Below are 10278 nucleotides of genomic sequence, written 5' to 3'. Positions count from 1 at the left end.
CAACTCCCTTGGTAAATGAAACAACCCCTAGGTTTAGTCAAAAGGATTTAACTTGGAAGTGGAATGCTCCTACATCATATATTTTGAAGAAGATGCATCCAAAGTTTATAATACCCCTCCCAAGCTTGTTTATATATATCTTATTAAAACAACTAAGTGAGTTTCCTGTAGAAGCTAAGATATCTAGATTTAACAAATGAATAGCCATATTAGGGAGTCTTACCCAAAATCGGGTGGAAAGAGTTGTCATGGATAGAGGGTTGGATTCAAGAAACCATGGTTGAATGGATATCCCAAAGTGGTCCCAAAACCAATGTCCTTGATAAAAAACCCTTTGATCGTCCTCTTAATTTCTAAAAGAAACCTCAAAGAAATCCTTCAAACAAAAAATAAATTCCATGTTTGACGAAAAGGTTTGAATCACTCAATATAGAGCATAGATTCCAATGACCAAAGCTCATTAAATAAAAAAATAGTGAGATTATGCTCATATGCCATGCAAGAAATATTGAATTGGGTGTTATCCACCTCTAGAGTTAGAATATCTTCTGCTTGTTCGACAATGAAGGCTGACCCTCATAGATATTTTGGAGTTGGTTGTGAGAGCCTTGGATTTGGAGCATCCTTGAAGGTTTGTGATTGAGAGGAAGAGGGTGCACCCCAACCTTTAGGTCCTCCATTCAATCTTGATACGAGGAGGATTAAAGTGTCCTTGGCTATACTATAGTCTTTGAGTAAATGCACTTCGTGAAGCTACCTACCCATGTGTATTCTCATATATTTATGAGCAAGAGAAGGAACCAAAACAAATCTTGACACAGGTTTCATTTTTACACAAGCTCAAATCAGAGAAAAAAGTATGATTCAGATATGTTTCATTTTTACACAAGCTTGAAATAGAGAAAAAACTATGCTTGAGATAGGTTTCATTTTTACACAAGCTCAAAACAAAGAAAAAATTATGCTCGAGATAGGGTTCATTTTTACACAAGCTTGAAATAGAGAAAAACTTATGCCTGAGATAGATTTCATTTTTACACAAGCTTGAAACAAAAAGAAAAAACTATGCTTGAAATAGGTTTTATTTTTACACAAGCTTGAAATGGAGAAAAAACTATGCTTGAGATAGGTTTCATTTTTACACAAGATTGAAATAGAGAAAAAATTATGCTTGAGATAGGTTACCTTGCCTCCAACTTGACTTGCAAAATCTCTTGGATTAATTTCAGCATGATGACTAGAGGCACATGCCCCCCAGACTTTATGGAGGGAGATTTATTTCATTTTTTAATGAGCTTGACACAAGAAAGGAACTATGCTCATGGTGACCTATTTTATTTTATAATGAGCTTCACATAGAAAGGGAACTATGCTCATGACAATTTGTTTCATTTTTTAATGAGCTTGACACATAAAAGGAATTATGCTCATATGTCTTGTTTTATTTTTTAACGAGCTTGACACAAAAAAAAGAATTATGCTTGTGACACTTACTTTTATCGTGGATTCCAAGAGGTCTTCATTGGATGGAAAAAAATTCTATGGAAGGAATACATGTCAAGGGACTCAATAGGGGTAGGAAGGTCAAGCCCCAGTGTCCCCATTAAAGGGTTCACCATATCCATTACCATATCTAGGTGAAAATAAGTTGAGCATACAATAAGAGGTTATTTTTCATTGGAAAGTGAAGAAGAAATGGGATAGGTTTCCACATAATTAACTTGTTGCAGGGGGATACCACTTGCATATAGGGAACATTTAGGGAGGTTATATGTATGGAAATAAATCAAGACCAATAAACAAAATTTTTTCACTAGTCACAATGTTTCCGTTATGAGGGAAATACATCACTCAAAAAAGTGTGGAAACGAGAGCTTTCATGGCATACATGTAGTCTCTCCCAAGGAGAAAATTGAAATCCAAGGAGCCTTGGACTACCATAAAATCAATACAAATTTTTTTTCCTTCGAAGGTAATGGGCAGCTGAGGAAGGATCCATAAGGCTTCACCAACTCTTCTGTTAAAAGCTAATAGATTCTAAGTAATGGATAGAAGATGATGGGAACCTCTAGATTATTAAGCAATCGAGGATGTAATTCTCACAAAATCACCTTCATCTATAATAGTGAGACTATGTCCTTATCACAAGCATGCACAATCAATTGGAAAGGCAAGCAAGAAGGGAGACAAAGGTCCACCAGACTACTTTAATCAAAGAAAGTGACTAGAGTACTTAGAGGGGGTTTTGTTGAAATGGGTGAGATTCCCCCTAGACGAGAAATACATGAATTGATCAGAAGAAATTGAGTGGTATGGGATTCACCCTCCAAGGGTAGAATACAATCAACTGAAGATGGAATCGAGTTGACCACTTCATCAACCAATGGTTCATTAACCTGAGTGGTATGGGCTTCACTCTTCAAGGGGAGAGTGGGAATGACTGAATATGGAATTGAGTTGACTAATTCATCAAACAATGGTGGGTTGGGAGAGAACTTATTGTAACCAACTGGAAGTTTTTGTTGAGAAATAACAAGGTTTTCCAAGAATTTTGAGGCTTCATCTAGACAATGGAAAAGGTGAGTTTGATGAATCCCTTCACATAACCTATAAGGAAACCTAAATTTACTCTTTTTCTTTAGAACATTATAATCAATGGTTGATGGACCAATAGGAAGTTGATGATAATCCTTAGACCACACTTCTAAGACTGTGGAAATACCGGGGAAATCCTTAAGAAGGTGGTCACCCTTACAGATCTTGCAAGGGAATTTGGGCTTGCGGTGTATGTCATAATGTTTCTCAACATTATCAACACTCACAAAAATGGTTGGTTGGTTTCCCCCTTTCTTAATTTGCTTCTTCTTATTCTTCCTTTTCTTCTTCTTCTTAGCTTCCTCGTTGCTAGCATCAAGACTTTCACTAGGTGACGAAAAAAAGAGAGGAGATGATACAATGGGTGAAGAAGGAAAATGGTAAACATGAGGTTGGTGTTGTTGAGGTGGAGAAATCGATGGAGTAGCATGGGTGTTTGGGACCAACAAAGTTGAGATCAACCATACTGGTAAATCTATCGTGAATTTGGGAGGGGACAACGTAGCCATATCAGGAGAACCAATATTTCCAATACAAGGAAAAATAATAGGATCCCTATAAAATGGGTTCCTTGATTAGTAAAATATGAAGCGTTTCCATCAAACTCAACCTAAGGTCTAATAAACGTGGAGAAAAAATAACACAAGCTAGAAAATTTAAGGAAGCAAACATACAATCCAATATAATCATGAATGAGAGAGCGAGTGGATCAATTACAATGGTGACCTGCTTAACAGTCCACGCCTAGTGCAAGTACCCTCATATATAGTTGAGCACCCTCCAAGAAGGCCCAAGTGTGTTTGACCAACGTTTGTTCTAGGTACATCGAGGATCTATAACCCTGGTGAAAATTCCATGTAACAAAAGTTAAAAACAATAACCATGGATGATGGGACACTTATTCCAAGCTGAATGTTGGGAAAAATGTTAGTGATGGAGATCACTTGTGATTGTTTATGGCTAAGGAAATTGGAAAAGGAAATGGATGAGGCTTTGAAAAGGCAAAATGGTGTTTTTGGCACATTTATTTATGAAAATAATGGAAATTAGGAGAAAAGGGAGGAAAAAGGCCATGGGTTGCATGTGAGGAGGAAAATAATGGAAAATGAAGACAATAGAGGACTCATTCATAAAAAGGCTTCATAGGATCATTTGTTAACCTTTTGTCAGTTCAGTGTTGGAGTTCTCTTCTATTCTCTCTCTCTCTCTATCTCTCTCTATCTCTCTCTATCTCTCTCTATCTCTCTCTATCTCTCTCTCTCTCTCTCTCTCTCATACTCTTGGAGACTTAGAGTTTTCTTGGAGCACTCTTGGAGGGTATGGCATACTTGGATTTCGGAGCTAAAAGGAAAAGGAAGAGCATGAAAGTGCAAGAGGGCATCGAGATTAACAACTACATTAGCTTTACTTGTAGCTACTGAGTTGCATGAATGTTTCCTTCACTAGTTTTGGCATGCATGTGGTTTCTTGGTTGTGATCTGTCATTGTCATGGAGGATTTCCTGGATTGAAAGTGGATTGCCTAACCTTTCCATTTCCTGGATAGCCATTATGATTTTGGGTTTACTTCCATTGTTTGTTTTTGGTTGGTTCTCATTTTTCCTTAGCTTGGGTTGAGTTACTAGTTTCTGGATCCTTGGTTGGACAAACACTCTAGAGCCCTGTAACATCTTGGGTTGAGTTACTAGTCCTGTAGACTTGGTTGGACAAACGTTATTGAGCCCTTGATGGTTTGAGTTACTAGTATTAGAGCCTTGGTTGGACAAATGATTTGGAGCCCGGCTGCAACTGTAGGTTTTGTTACTAGTCTAGGAGCCCTGGTTGGAAAAAGCACTCTGGAGCCCTCGATGGTTGGGGTAGAGACCAATCAGACGATGGTTTTGTGATGTTTGACCATGAGGTGGAATAACTATATGATGGGTTGAGGTGGATGGCCTTTGGAAGCCCTAGATGAGTTTTGATTGAAGTGTTCTGTGAGATCCCACATTCATGCTTGGAATATGGCACGAGGCTGAATTGGTGAAGAGAGATTTGGCTCAACCTTTCTACGGTTGGGTGGAATTTGGAATTCCCATCTCGGGTTTGGATTTTGTATCATTAATGAAAGGTTATTTCTCCTTGTATTTCTATGATAATTTTGATGGATTGTATGTGGTCTATATGGATGTACTTTTATGAGTACTTTCATCCCTATTATGTTGGTTCTGTATGTGTTTTATGACAGTAGCCATGTATGGATTTCCTCATGTTTTTACTTGTAATTGAATGATCAATGCATCTGTGACCTAATGGATGGAATGGAATTTGATGTGTTGAGGAATCAATGGTTCTTAGCGATTCTCAGCTAAGTATGAGACCCTTATGCTCAAAACTAATAATTACACCTGTATATTACACATTTGCAATATGTTTGATGAAATGCCTATCATGGCTAGTAGGGGTCCAATCAAGGTCTTGAACAAGTATTTGCTTTAGTACTGTCATTTCCATGTTATTTTATTGATCTGAAGAGATGGTTCAATTTTTGGCAGTGGGCTTGAAAAAGTGGCTCAAATATTGGAGTTGCTGGCATAGCACTAACAATTTCGGTCTCTGGTCACTGGTAGGCAAGCTTGTAAGAGCGACTTTGGGTTGCGGGTTGCACTCATGCCTATAGAATGGGAGTGACTGAGCCTTAAATTGTCCAAAAGCTCATTAGGACACTAAGGCAAGATGTCTAAAGTATTGGATTGGTTCCCGAGGGTTCTGTAGCTAATAATTACTGTATGTATGGTGTGTTTCAATTGTTTGACTTCACTAGTGTGACTTGGGAGGTCAAATCATATCAAAGTGGCCTATCGTCGCATTTTTACCCAAGCTGGCCAGTTGCTTAGGCAGATGTGGGAGGAGGGCGTTATAAAGTGGTATTAGAGCATGGTTCACCCCTCGGACTGGATGATTTATGTGTTGGTCATGTATGCATCTTAGTTTCACGTGTGTCTCTCACCCTTGCATTCCATGTGCGTGTTTCATTTTCATGATGTTGTTCATAGTTGTAGTGATGTTGTCATGTATTTGAGGTGTGATTGTGGAATGCATCATTGTGAGTGTATAGCTAGTTAAATGTTGATTTATTTCACTTACATGTATCGTTGTAGTATGTTTTGTTACATTCTTGTATGCTTGGTTGAATGCATCATTCTTGCAGGTTTGATTTCAAGTATTGTTCATTCATGCTTGGTAATATATAGCTTAAGTGGGCCTAATGGTTAAGAGCATGTTTTTCCTCCTAAGAGGTCACAGGTTCAAAACCAGAGGAGGGTAGAGTATGTATGCCTTCGTGGACTTAGCATTCAAATCGCTGCGTGGAGGTGGGTCCCTTGTCCCACAAACAAGGGGGTCTCATACACCAATTTGGTGTCTGACTTGGCTGTGACCTTAAAAATGGATATTATTATTATGTGATTATGCATATGTGTGGATGGTTATGCATCACTTATGCATGTTCATGTTTGCATGTGGTCAAGTGTATAGTGACGTAACAACGGTGGTTGTCACGCATGAGGTCATGATGTGTGTTGTTGTTGAGGTCATGCATTGATGACTGGACCCTAGCTAGAATGGCAGCTGCATGGTCATATGCATATGTTTTATGTTTCTATATGTTGTCATGGTTATGCTATACATGTATCGCACTGATTTTTTGATCTTGCAGACAAGGTATCCTCCCTAAGCTATACTAAGGTACATTGGTTTATTGTGATTTGGTTTAGATAACATGATACACCTTGCAAGAAGAAATATCAAATGGCTAGCAAGATGGTTGAATACAAAGACTCTCCCTATGAATCTAAAGAGCAGTATGGTGTTGGGAATCCTTCTGATTTGGCAGTTACACTAAGAATATTAAAGGAAGAAATAATCAGTTGTAAGGAAAATAATGACAAAATAATACAGACATAGGAGAAACAAGCAAAGGTAAATGCAGTGATACTTCAGATTTTGTCAGATTTGCAGCGACAGGGACCACGTCGAATCAACTATGAGAAGGAGGATAGAACTAATGGGGCATATGGTAGTGGGTCGAATGGTGTCACGAATCAGATAGAGATGACATAATTAGAGATAAGAAATTGTGGGATACTCCAGATAGGATAGAGCATAAACATAAGTATGATTCTTGTTCTGATTCAAATAATCACTATGATCATCATCGATATCATCCTTACAAGAGGAGTGACAGGGGCTATTTTCCGGATGAATTTAAGAAAGAAAAGCCACCAACATTTGATGAAGAGATGAATAAACCACAGGATGTAGAGGCATGGGTACTTGGCATGAGGAATTTATTCAGGTTGCATGACTATTCAGAGAACATGAAAGCTAGAGTGGCTACATTTAGTCTCAAAGGTAAATCAAACATTTGGTCAGAAGATGTGAAGAATGTCATATGTATTCATGAGGAATATTTGACTTGGAGTGAGTTTGAGTGATTATTCAAGAATAAGTATTTGTTAGAAAGATATTTGAGCATAGGGCGAAAGAGTTTTATGAGCTAAAGATGGGATCCATGACATATGATGAGTACACTAGCAAGTTATTGGAGTTACTGAGGTATGTGCCTTATCTCTCAGAGCTTAGTTAGAGTTAGAATATCTTCTGCTTGTTCGACAATGAAGGCTGACCCTCATAGATATTTTGGAGTTGGTTGTGAGAGCCTTGGATTTGGAGCATCCTTGAAGGTTTGTGATTGAGAGGAAGAGGGTGCACCCCAACCTTTAGGTCCTCCATTCAATCTTGATACGAGGAGGATTAAAGTGTCCTTGGCTATACTATAGTCTTTGAGTAAATGCACTTCGTGAAGCTACCTACCCATGTGTATTCTCATATATTTATGAGCAAGAGAAGGAACCAAAACAAATCTTGACACAGGTTTCATTTTTACACAAGCTCAAATCAGAGAAAAAAGTATGATTCAGATATGTTTCATTTTTACACAAGCTTGAAATAGAGAAAAAACTATGCTTGAGATAGGTTTCATTTTTACACAAGCTCAAAACAAAGAAAAAATTATGCTCGAGATAGGGTTCATTTTTACACAAGCTTGAAATAGAGAAAAACTTATGCCTGAGATAGATTTCATTTTTACACAAGCTTGAAACAAAAAGAAAAAACTATGCTTGAAATAGGTTTTATTTTTACACAAGCTTGAAATGGAGAAAAAACTATGCTTGAGATAGGTTTCATTTTTACACAAGATTGAAATAGAGAAAAAATTATGCTTGAGATAGGTTACCTTGCCTCCAACTTGACTTGCAAAATCTCTTGGATTAATTTCAGCATGATGATTAGAGGCACATGCCCCCAGACTTTATGGAGGGAGATTTGTTTCATTTTTTAATGAGCTTGACACAAGAAAGGAACTATGCTCATGGTGACCTATTTTATTTTATAATGAGCTTCACATAGAAAGGGAACTATGCTCATGACAATTTGTTTCATTTTTTAATGAGCTTGACACATAAAAGGAATTATGCTCATATGTCTTGTTTTATTTTTTAACGAGCTTGACACAAAAAAAAGAATTATGCTTGTGACACTTACTTTTATCGTGGATTCCAAGAGGTCTTCATTGGATGGAAAAAAATTCTATGGAAGGAATACATGTCAAGGGACTCAATAGGGGTAGGAAGGTCAAGCCCCAGTGTCCCCATTAAAGGGTTCACCATATCCATTACCATATCTAGGTGAAAATAAGTTGAGCATACAATAAGAGGTTATTTTTCATTGGAAAGTGAAGAAATGGGATAGGTTTCCACATAATTAACTTGTTGCAGGGGGATACCACTTGCATATAGGGAACATTTAGGGAGGTTATATGTATGGAAATAAATCAAGACCAATAAACAAAATTTTTTCACTAGTCACAATGTTTCCGTTATGAGGGAAATACATCACTCAAAAAAGTGTGGAAACGAGAGCTTTCATGGCATACATGTAGTCTCTCCCAAGGAGAAAATTGAAATCCAAGGAGCCTTGGACTACCATAAAATCAATACAAATTTTTTTTCCTTCGAAGGTAATGGGCAGCTGAGGAAGGATCCATAAGGCTTCACCAACTCTTCTGTTAAAAGCTAATAGATTCTAAGTAATGGATAGAAGATGATGGGAACCTCTAGATTATTAAGCAATCGAGGATGTAATTCTCACAAAATCACCTTCATCTATAATAGTGAGACTATGTCCTTATCACAAGCATGCACAATCAATTGGAAAGGCAAGCAAGAAGGGAGACAAAGGTCCACCAGACTACTTTAATCAAAGAAAGTGACTAGAGTACTTAGAGGGGGTTTTGTTGAAATGGGTGAGATTCCCCCTAGACGAGAAATACATGAATTGATCAGAAGAAATTGAGTGGTATGGGATTCACCCTCCAAGGGTAGAATACAATCAACTGAAGATGGAATCGAGTTGACCACTTCATCAACCAATGGTTCATTAACCTGAGTGGTATGGGCTTCACTCTTCAAGGGGAGAGTGGGAATGACTGAATATGGAATTGAGTTGACTAATTCATCAAACAATGGTGGGTTGGGAGAGAACTTATTGTAACCAACTGGAAGTTTTTGTTGAGAAATAACAAGGTTTTCCAAGAATTTTGAGGCTTCATCTAGACAATGGAAAAGGTGAGTTTGATGAATCCCTTCACATAACCTATAAGGAAACCTAAATTTACTCTTTTTCTTTAGAACATTATAATCAATGGTTGATGGACCAATAGGAAGTTGATGATAATCCTTAGACCACACTTCTAAGACTGTGGAAATACCGGGGAAATCCTTAAGAAGGTGGTCACCCTTACAGATCTTGCAAGGGAATTTGGGCTTGCGGTGTATGTCGTAATGTTTCTCAACATTATCAACACTCACAAAAATGGTTGGTTGGTTTCCCCCTTTCTTAATTTGCTTCTTCTTATTCTTCCTTTTCTTCTTCTTCTTAGCTTCCTCGTTGCTAGCATCAAGACTTTCACTAGGTGACGAAAAAAAGAGAGGAGATGATACAATGGGTGAAGAAGGAAAATGGTAAACATGAGGTTGGTGTTGTTGAGGTGGAGAAATCGATGGAGTAGCATGGGTGTTTGGGACCAACAAAGTTGAGATCAACCATACTGGTAAATCTATCGTGAATTTGGGAGGGGACAACGTAGCCATATCAGGAGAACCAATATTTCCAATACAAGGAAAAATAATAGGATCCCTATTAAAATGGGTTCCTTGATTAGTAAAATATGAAGCGTTTCCATCAAACTCAACCTAAGGTCTAATAAACGTGGAGAAAAAATAACACAAGCTAGAAAATTTAAGGAAGCAAACATACAATCCAATATAATCATGAATGAGAGAGCGAGTGGATCAATTACAATGGTGACCTGCTTAACAGTCCACGCCTAGTGCAAGTACCCTCATATATAGTTGAGCACCCTCCAAGAAGGCCCAAGTGTGTTTGACCAACGTTTGTTCTAGGTACATCGAGGATCTATAACCCTGGTGAAAATTCCATGTAACAAAAGTTAAAAACAATAACCATGGATGATGGGACACTTATTCCAAGCTGAATGTTGGGAAAAATGTTAGTGATGGAGATCACTTGTGATTGTTTATGGCTAAGGAAATTGGAAAAGGAAATGGATGAGGCTTTGAAAAGG

Source organism: Pinus tabuliformis, chromosome 9, assembly GCF_031772625.1.
Source record: "Pinus tabuliformis cultivar Carrire ecotype Pingquan chromosome 9, CPIR1, whole genome shotgun sequence".
In the NCBI taxonomy this organism is placed as follows: Eukaryota; Viridiplantae; Streptophyta; class Pinopsida; order Pinales; family Pinaceae; genus Pinus; species Pinus tabuliformis.
The sequence above is the reverse complement of the archived record's forward strand: the minus strand, read 5'-3'. Positions refer to the sequence as shown.